The 10,590-nt window shown below is 39.5% G+C and overlaps 1 protein-coding gene across 1 annotated transcript in view; it reads left to right on the top strand.

The window, feature by feature from the left end:
* Positions 1-2,586: 2,586 nt before the first annotated feature.
* ATF3 (activating transcription factor 3) overlaps positions 2,587-10,590 on the top strand; it is a 53,647-nt gene continuing 45,643 nt past the window's right edge. Inside the window, exon 1 of the mRNA XM_063613213.1 lies at positions 2,587-2,737. The gene's annotated coding sequence lies outside the window, so the exon portion shown is untranslated. The remainder of the gene's footprint in view (positions 2,738-10,590) is intronic.

Below are 10,590 nucleotides of genomic sequence, written 5' to 3'. Positions count from 1 at the left end.
ATGGAATTAGGTGCTGTAATGGGTGCAACTCTGCGCAGAAACTTACCTTAACAGATTCAGTGTTCTCTAAGGACTTGTTATCTAAGATCAACATATGGTAAGTGCTTGTTTTAGTCAATTTGGGCTGCTATAACAAAATACCAAAGACTAGGTGGTGTAAACAATAGATATTTATTTATTACAGTTCTGGAGCCTGGGGAATTCAAGATCAAGGTGCTAGCAGATTAATGTCTGGTGAGGACTGGTTCGCTGGGTTGCAGACCTGCCTTCTTGCTGTGTCCTCACGTGGCCTTTCCTTGGTGTTGTGTCTGTGAAGAGAGAGCGAGCTCTCCTGTCTTTTCCTCTTCTTCTAAGGGCACTAATTCCATCATGAGGGCACCATCCCCATGACTTAATCTAAACCTAATGATCTCTCAAAGGCTGCGCCTCCAAATACCATTACACTTCGGGTTAGGGCTTCAACATACAATTTTGGAGGAGACACAAACATTCATCCCATTTATTTGGTGCTCAATAAATATTGGATGTATGAATGGATGTTGGATAGAAAACACATGGACGTACAGTCATGTGCCACATGACGTTTCAGTCAATAATGAACCACAGATACAACGGGAGTCCCAAAAGATATAATTGGCCAGGAGCAGTAGCTCACACCTATAATCCCAGCACTTTGGGAGGCCAAGGCGGGCAGATTACTTGTGGTCAGGAGTTCAAGACTAGCCTGGCCAACATGGTGAAACCCTGTCTGTACTAAAAATACAAAAATTAGCTGGTCACAGTGGCACGTGCCTATAATCTCTGCTACTTGGGAGGCTGAGGCAGGAGAATAGCTTGAACCTGGGAGGCGGAGGTTGCAGTGAGCTGAGTTCACACCATTGCACTCCAGCCTAGGTGACAGAGTGAGACTCTGTATCAAAACAACAAAAATAAAAAAAACAAACAGATATAATGGAGCTCAAACAATCCTGTCATCTAGTGATACAGTTGTCATAACATAGTAGTGAAACATATTAACTTTTTTTTTTTTTTTTTGAGACAGAGTCTCGGCTTGTCACCCAGGCTGGAGTGCAATGGCATAATCTCAGCTCACTGCAACCTCCACCTCCCAGGTTCAAATGATTCTCCTGCCTCAGCCTCCTGAGTAGCTGGGATTACAGATGCCTGCCACCACACCAAGCTATTTTTTGTATTTTTAGGAGAGATGGGGTTTCGCCATGTTGGCCAGGCCAGTCTCGAACTCCTGACCTCGTGATCCGCCCACCTCAGCCTCCCAAAGTGCTGGTTATTACAGGCGTGAGTCACCGCACCCAGCCAAACTATTAACTTTTTTATGTTTAGATACATAAATACTAACCATTGTGTTACAATCGCCTACAGTATTGAATACAGTAACATGCCATACAGGTTTGTAGCCTAGGAGCAATAGGCTAGGTGTGTAGTAGGCTATACTACCTAGGTTTGTGTAGGTACACTCTGTGATGTTGGCACAACAATGAAATCACCTAACGATACGTTTCTGAGAACATATTCTTGCTGTTAAGTGACAAATGACTGTATATGACATTCTGGAAAAGGCAAAACTATGGAGACTAAAAAGCTCAGTGGTTACCGGGGGTTGAGGAGTGGGGGTGATGAACAGGTGGAGCACAGAGGGTTTCTGGGGCAGTGAAACTATTCTGTATGATACGATAATGGTAGATACTTTTGTATTTAAAAATCTGCCCGAACCCATAGAATGTACAACACCAAGAGTGAACCCCATTGTAAACTATGGATTTCAGGTATTAATAATTTGTTAATTAGGTTAATTGATTGTAACAAACGTACCAGTGTGATGGGGGCTATTGATAAAGGAGGTGGCTATACAAGTGTGGGAAGAGGAAGTATATGGGAAATTGAGTACTTTCCACTCAATTTTGCTGTCAGTCTCAAACTGTTCTACACAATAAATTTGATGTTTGAAAAAGCCAAGTGATGTGGTTACACCTTTCTGTAGAGTTCATTCTGCTGTAGAGTCACACAGATTTGGGCTGGAATCTGAGCCAAGCCCTGTAACCTGGGGAAAGTTACTTACCCCTCTAATCTTAGTTTCTCTAACTTTATAGAGATTGTAACGCCTTCCTCAGAGTGTTTCGAGAACTAAGTGCAAAACTGTAGGTAAAGAATCTAATCCAGCACCTGGATATACAGCATGGTAAATATATACAGGCCTCCCCGTTCCTCCCTGTGACTCTGATTCTTATCTATTCTGATGGCTACTATTTTCAAAGTCAGGCCAGGGGAAGAAAGCTGTCTTGGGTGAAAGTGTCTTCTACTAGGAAAGGAATCTGTGCATGAGGGGCATGTGTGTCCTCAGTTGCTCATGTGTGTCCACAGAGGTGCTGGCTACAGAAGGCCAGACATGCACTGGAGCCCCAGATCAGTGTCAAGCCCCTCACTCAGCTTTCTCCCGTGAAAAGGTCAGGATGATGGAAGGCTGTCATATTTAGATGATGGCTCGTAGGGAGGCCTCGGTGAGTTAGTCACCTATGATATGACATCATATTGCCACTCAATATAGTAACAGCTGTTGGTTGCTTTGTGGGGCGGAGGTGGGGTTAGCTTTAGTTGACCAACCATGCCTTGAGGATAAATTGGATGGGATCAGATGGGAAGATGTGACAAGAAGAGAAATCCTCCTCTATATAGGATGCTCTGCTGTTTCCTAAGGATTTTCAGCACCTCGCCCCAAAATGTGAGTCTTGACTTTTTCTCTGGCTTTGGGGCTAAGTGGGAAAAATGTTACAGGAGAAAGGTGTTTGGTCAGGAAGCTTCCAGCTGGGGGAGTACCCACTGTGGCCCTGCTGGCTGGGTGCCACCCGGAAGAGGGGTGGGAAAGTGAGCAGTTAGGTGCATATGGTAGCCAATGAAGTGATCTGAGGGAGAGGGATTGAAAAGTCCTGGAGTTAGGGTGCTGCAGAATCTCTAGGTTGGATTTTTTACTGACCCCTCTGCACCGTTACATAACACCTGTGGGACCACCTGTGGCATCCCAGTGGGGCAGCGATGCCGTCTCGGTCTCATCCAGGATGAAACCATGGTTTGGGGATACCACTAGTCAGTGCTGTAGTCAGTGTAGGGCATTGATTACTCATAATGGGAAGCCATTGGAGTTGGTTAACCCCTTCCTTCTAGTGTGTTCTCCTCCTTGACATTCCTGCTTTTTCTGGAGCCCTTGTGTTTTGGGAATAGAATGCTTTGTATCAGCAGTGTAACCTGGATAGGTTAACTGGATACGGGCTGGATATGGGGAGAGCTGGTTCCTCCTGTGTTTAAACTGGAATAAGTCCAGAGTGAGGAAGTAAAGAGGTTAGAGAGGAAAAGCCCTGGAGCGAGGGTCAGGAGATCTTGTTTGGCAGCTGGTTCTGCCAAGTAAAAGCTGTGTGACCTTGGGCAAGTCATTGTTTCTCTTTAGGCTTTGGTTACTCCTCTCATCTGTAAAAACATGTGCACTTGGGGTTCTTCCAGCCCCACTGGTCCTCTTCTGTCCTTTAAGTGTGGATCTGTGGTTCTGTTGTTGGCAGACCAGAAAGGGCACAAGTTTGAGTGTCTGGCTCTGCCATTTGCTGTGCGACCTTGGACAAGGACACCCCTTCTCTGAAACTCAATTTTCCCATTTATAAAATATGGGTTATTGTGAGACATCAGGGAGGATGAAGCTGAGAGCCTTTTCAGAGGCACGATGTGGATGTAAAGCAACACCCTGAGTTTGGACAGGGGGGCTGGGGTAAGGCAGGCTGAGGGGTGATGTTTGGAGTTGCTGGCAGGTTGAACTGTGACCAGGGCATAGAGGGGGTGGAGGTCACGGTCAGCCGTGCCATAGAAACCTCCAGCCCTGTCCTGCTCAGTTCCTGTTCCTTTCCCAGCAGCCGAGGGAGGGGAAACAGTTGAGAGGTTATAAATGATGCTGAAAACAGCTCACAAAACTGTCTAAGGGGGTCATGCTGCTGGAGCAAAGCACACGCTGGGAAGCCCATCCAGGGTCTGGGGACCCCTGAAAATTGAGCAGCCTCCTGGTTCCTATTGGTGCCCAAGAGGATGCACCTCCTGCACTGCTTGGCATCACTTCCCGGGAAAGTAAAAACTCGTACGGCGACTAATGGATCACGACTGAACAGTGACCAGAGTGACCTGTCTTGAGCCATCTCTGAGGGAAAGTCACAGATTCCCTAGAGAAAGTCTCCAAATTCCTGTTTATTCTTCACATAAACAGATTAACCTAGGGGTAGCGATTTCACTTAACTCTTCCTTTCATGTTGCAGCGAAAGTGAAATTGGCCACTTCTTTGAAGCTGTTCTTTGAGCCATAAATATAATTTCTCTTCCCGCCCACAGAAAGGGGTTTTCTTTTTCTTTCTTTCTCTCTTTTTTCTTTTTTTTTTTTTGAAGCCCCAGGCACTGAGACGTTCAGAGGTTGGCAGGAGGTGCAGCTGCCGTAGGAGCAGCATGCTGTCCCCCTGCTGACTCATCTGACGTTCACATAATTATGTTTCAGGAGTCAAAGTGATTTTCAAACTATGAGTAATGCAGGGTGTTAGAGAGAGTGTTTACACGGCAGTGGGCATTTCAGCACACTCAAGTAACCAGCTGCTGCTAACAGCTGCAATGAGTGAAGGAATAAGAAAATGCTCTCAGGAAAAACAGCCCTTCTCTCTCGTCTCTGTTTCTGTGCAAAGGATTCAGATGTCATAAAAGGCAGGTGAACTTAAGAGTTCCCCGAGGACCAATCCAGATCTAGCATTGTTATCTGAATGCCTTGATGTCTGATCTTTTTATAGGGAAAAAAATGTCTTTATAGCTTATTTTCCGTTTACTCAACTCTAGGGAAAGGTGGATTTAAAGACTTTAGCAAGTTATTTTTTATAATGTTACCAGTATTAATAATTGTAATAATAGTCTAAGGTTGTGCTGCTGCTTCTGAAACAGGAACAAGGACAAAAATCATTTCCCCCAGTTTTTAAGATGGGGGCAGAAGCCCATGGGGAGGGGGACTGGGGAATGTCTTCTTAAAGCTCCTTTGTCTCATTATTATGGGAAAAGTTCTGAGAGCCATGGAGTACAGTGTGCCAAGTATTTAGACCTCAGGAGAGAAAAGCTGGGCTCCAGTCCTGTTCCAGAACTGAGTATTGGAATGGGAATGCCTCAATTTCCTCATCTCATAATGAGAATATTAATAACACTTTATCTGCCTATGTCAAGAAGAAGAGCCTTGAACTTTTGTAGGGTAGGGACAGGGTCTGCCCACTACTATAGCCCCAGTTTCTAACTTAGGGCCTGCGCATAGAAGGTGCTCAGTAAGTATTTGCAGATTTAACGAAGGAGATAAAAGCTATAAACGCCAGAGCTCTGCTCTTGTGGTTTGTTATTGCATCTAGCAAGGTGTCATTCACATGGAGAGTGGTCAATAATTTTTTTAATGTGTTAAGAAAAAAATCATGAACTAATTATACATTCATTTATACATAAGTTATTCATAAACAAATTGGTTATTATTTTGGAGCTACCAAGCTGAATTACACACAGATATATTTCTGTTTACTTAAGAATGTCTTTAATGACCAACACAATTTTATTAAGCCTCATCCCTTGAGTATACATCCTTTGCATGCTCCACATTTGCATCATGGAAAAAGAAGGAGCCCCAGAGAAAGAGCACACCAAAAACATCGACCTACCCTGAACTAAGGGGCTCAGGTGTGTTTTTGTGGACTACTTGCATTGAGTAATCTCTTCCTCCTGGACCCATTAATAATTATTGTTAGGCTTACTTCAAGTAGTAAATCTAAGCCAGTCCATTCATGGCAAATCCAAAATGGCCGTTAAGGAGAGTCAGGATCTGTGGTCCCATCCCAAATATTTGAAGATGATGCCAGAAAGCAAATTTAGTGTGTCCTCCTGGTGACTGTCATTTGGTATTTCTGTCCTAGGACGATTTTCCAATGGGGGTAAATACAGGCTTGGGCATTTCTAATGTCTCAACCTCCACTGCTCCCTTTCTCTCAAAATTGAAAGTCCTAATTTCACCTCCCCAACTCCATCGTTACTGTAGGTTCATTAACGTTTGTTGAACCGGCATCCTAATTTGGGTGTGGACGACTATTCCTTAAGGCATCTCAAGTAAAAAGCCTCCTTACTTCTGATCCTGGTTATTTATTTTAAAAATACTTGTAAACAATTTAATATTAATTTAATAGGGTTTTTAAGTTAGTAGCAGGTTGCTGAAGGATCTAAATGTTTAACATATATTCTAAAATAAACATTGGCTGTTTAGAGCCCTTACAGAATAAACTTATTTGAATTTTTCCCCTGGCACCCTTTTCTTTATTTCTTCTACTCTTTCTTCCTTCCCCCTTTTCCCATTTCTCCCTCCATCTTTTTCCTCCCTGCCTTCTTTTCTTTTTATTATCTTGTGTTTCATTTGTTTGTTTGTTGCTTTTGGTAAACGTCTTTCTAAAAAGTATGTCTGGAAGGAGATAAGAGAAACTGATTAAAGAGCCTAGGACGAGGTGAGAGACTTTTCATCATTTACACTTTCTGACTTCGAATTTTTAATCATGGCAATACTTTTTCCCCAATAAAAAAGTTAACCAGAACAGAGTTGTACACCCTTCTTGTTTTCATTTTTCCACTTTTCTAATGCGAGCCTATTTCCTCCTTACTACGATGAAAGACAGAAATGGCTTCCAAAGGGAAATGGGGAGAAGAGAAGGGAGACAGTAGACAGAAGCTCAATGCCGGTGTGTCCACAGTGGAGACGCAGGGGAAAGAGCTAGTGTAATAGAACCAACACATTTTTTTGGGGGGCTTTTTTTTTTTTCACTTGAAATGTAAACATCTTCCCACTTCATTCTTTCCACCTCATAATTCTTCTTCTTCTTCTACAACATAATTTTTGATTTTTAATGATTGTACAGGAGTCCCAATTAATGTAATTTTTTTACTGTAGTTTCCCTTACTAATACTCTATGTTAAACATTTGCGTAATATCTGATTCATGAATATTGTAAATAGTACTGTAATAAACATCATTGTAGCCAAATCTATGTTCATGGCAATTCTTATTTACTTTAAATATATTCCTCAAAAAGAATCAACATATTTCTCAAAAATAAAACCAAATAATATACGAATCATAGTCTTTGATATATATTGCTCTTGATGTAATTTTAATTTCTATAAACACAAAGAAATTTTCCCCATGTTTGTTAACAAGTTTGTTTTCTGTTTATGAATCTTCTATTCAGAGCCTTTGCCTGTACATCTGTTGGAATCTTAATATCTGCAGTGATTTAAAATGTTTTATACATATATAAAATATATCAACAAAGACCTCCCTATTTTTTTAAAAATAATAATAATTCCCTGGCTTGACATTTACATTTGAATGTAACTTATATTGATATATTTTTGGCACAGAGAGATTTTAAGATTTAAAGGAATTGAATCTGTCAATTTTTTTTTCTGAAGAGTGACTTTTTCCATATAGAACTTTTAAAATTATTTCATATTTTCTTCTAATAGAAAACAGCTTTTAAAGGTAAAATTTCCATATTTTATGTAATTACAGGGAAATGCACAAATCTTAAATGGATCATTCAGTGAGTTTTGACAAATGACAGATGCATATGCCTAGCAAGATATAAAACTCAAACGGTATGACTTTTTCAGGTGATGGTTGCACATATCTATGAGGATACAAAAAAACAATGAATTGTACACTTTAAATAAATGTGTTATATAAATCATATCTATAGACTTTTTTAAAAAATAGAAATTACCATCATCCCAGAAAGCTCCCTCGTGTTCTCTCCCAGGTGGTTCTCACTCCTACTGTACCCATATAGGCAACCACAGATTTTAGCTTTTTCTTCACTAGTTTGGTCTGTTTTTGACCTTTATATGGAATGGAGTCACACAGCATGAACTCTTTTGCATAAGGTTTCTTTGACAGCATAATGTTTTTGAAATTCATCTGTGTTGGTGAGCTTCAGGAATTTGTGTCTTTGTTACTAAAAGTAAGCTTTCATTATAGTATGTCTATATGACAGTTTATTTATTCCTCTATTGATAGACACGTAGGCTATCCCCAGTTTGGTGCCATTATGAATAATGAAACTATGAACATTCTTGTAAATGTCCTTTTATAGACATATGCTTTCATTTTTCTTGGATAAATACCTATGGGTGGAATTGCTGGACATAGGATAATTGTATATTTCATTTTATAAGAATCTACCAGCCTTTTCTCCAAAGGAGTTATACCATTTTACGCTCCCACCAACAATGCATGAGAATTCAGTTGCTCCAAATTTTTGTCAACATTTGGTGTTGTCAGACTTTTTTATTTTAGCCATTCTGTTGGGTGTGCAGTGGTAGCTTATTGTAGTTTAAATTTGCATTCCCTTGATAAAGTTATTGAACATTTTTTCATGTGCTTCTGGTTCTTCTTTATTTTATTTTGATGTGTATGTATTTTACATCTAACTATATCTCTTTATCCATCAAAAGTTATTTTGATTATGATTTGAGGTAAATCTCTAAATTAATTTTTTCTAAATAGTTAAACCAGAACAATGTACTAAATAATACTTTTATTATTATTATTATTGTTATTATTATTTTTTTGAGATGGGAGTCTCACTCTGTCGCCCAGACTGGAGTGCAGTGGTGTGATCTCGGCTTACTGCAACCTCCGCCTCCCAGGTTCAAGCAATTCTCCTGCTTCGGCCTCCTGAGTAGCTGGGATTACAGGCTCCCACCACCATGCCTGGCTAGTTTTTGTATTTTTTAGTAGAGATGAGGTTTCATCATTTTGGCCATTTTCATCTGGTCTTGAACTCCCGACCTCAGCTGGTCCGCCTGCCTTGGCCTCCCAAAGTGCTGGGATTACAGGCGTGAGCCACCGCGCCCAGCCAATACTTTTATTCTCTGCTAATTTGCGATGCTTTATTTACCATAAAGTTCTCGTATGTACTGTGGTCTCAGAATATCTATTCTATGTCTTGATATTCACATTTTTACGCTTGTTCTTTTGTCAGTTCCATACTCTTATTGATACTTGCTTTTAAAAATGATTTAAGAGCTGGCAAGGCCCCTATCTCATCATTCCTTTTCATGTTCAACATTTTCTTTGTTGCTGGCCATGGTGGTTCATGTCTGTAATCTCAGCACTTTGGGAAGCCGAGGTCGGTGGATCACCTGAGGTCGGGAGTTCGAGACCAGCCTGATCAAGATGGAGAAACCCTCATCTCTACTAAAAATATAAAATTAGCTGGGCATAGTGGCACATGCCTGTAACCCCAGCTACTCAGGAGGCTGAGGTAGAAGAATGGCTTGAACCTGGGAGGCGGAGGTTGCAGTGAGCTGAGATTGCACCGTTGCACTACAGCCCAAGCAACGAGATTGAAATTCAGTCTCAAAAAAAAAAAAAAATTTGTTTGCTGTTCATACTTAATTATTTTTTTGGTTGAACTTTAGAATGATTTTGTGAAATTCTGAAAAGAATACTATTGAGATTTTTATTGAAATTATATTGACCATTTAAATTAATTTGCAAAGCACTAACTTTGTTGCCATAAAGCTTAGTATTCAAATCTTCTACATTTCCCAATAGCATTTTATAATTTTTTTATATGGGTCCTTCACATTCTCATTATAGCTTTTCCAAGGCATTCCATAGAAGTTTCCAATGTCATCATTGTTGATTTTGGCTACTGTCATTTGATCTTTTCTAAAAGTTATATTTTCTAATTGGATAATAGTTCTACATAGAAAAGCAATGTAGCAAATTTCTATATACAAATTTTTATACAGAAAATTTGTATATACGAAAGGTACTGGCTTTGTGTCTTTTTTATATTTAGCAGTTTTCTTGGGCCGTCACATCGATTCTAATAATTCTTAGTTGAGTTGTTCTTTTGAATTTCCAGGAATGTAATTATATCATGTACAAGTAATTGCAAATCTATTTTCTCCTTTCCAGTGTTTGCGTATCTTATTTTTATAAGTGTCCTATTTCATTGGTTAGAACTTTCAGGTCAAAATTTAGTAAAAATGGCAACAGACTATATGTTTGTTTTGGTCCTGATTTTAATAATATTGCCTTAGTATTTCATCCTTAAAGATGACTTTGACTGTTTGAAATAAGCACTTTTTGTTATGTTAATAAAAGTTCTTAAATTTGTAATTATTTTTTAATAGGGACCAGCTGTTGAAGTCTAATGTATTTCCTGCATTAATTGAGAATCTTATTTGGATTTTCTTTTTTAGCCTGTGGATGTAATATATTATACTATTGGATTTTAAAAATATTAAAACATAAAATCTTTTTATTTTAGATTAAACCCTCCTTGGGTTATTTTGATACTGTTACCTGAATTTGGATTTTCTTTTCTATGTTCATAATTTAGATAGGTTTATTATCTTCTTTTTTTGAGCTGTCTTTTTCAGGGTTTTACATCAGGGTTATTTCTATTAAGTAAATTAGATAAATTTTCCATATTTGTCAATGTTTGAAATTACTGAAACATAGTGATTACGTATTCCTTAA

Source organism: Symphalangus syndactylus, chromosome 19 (genome assembly GCF_028878055.3).
Source record: "Symphalangus syndactylus isolate Jambi chromosome 19, NHGRI_mSymSyn1-v2.1_pri, whole genome shotgun sequence".
Lineage (NCBI taxonomy): Eukaryota > Metazoa > Chordata > Mammalia > Primates > Hylobatidae > Symphalangus > Symphalangus syndactylus.
This window is presented reverse-complemented; position numbering and strand designations above follow the sequence as displayed.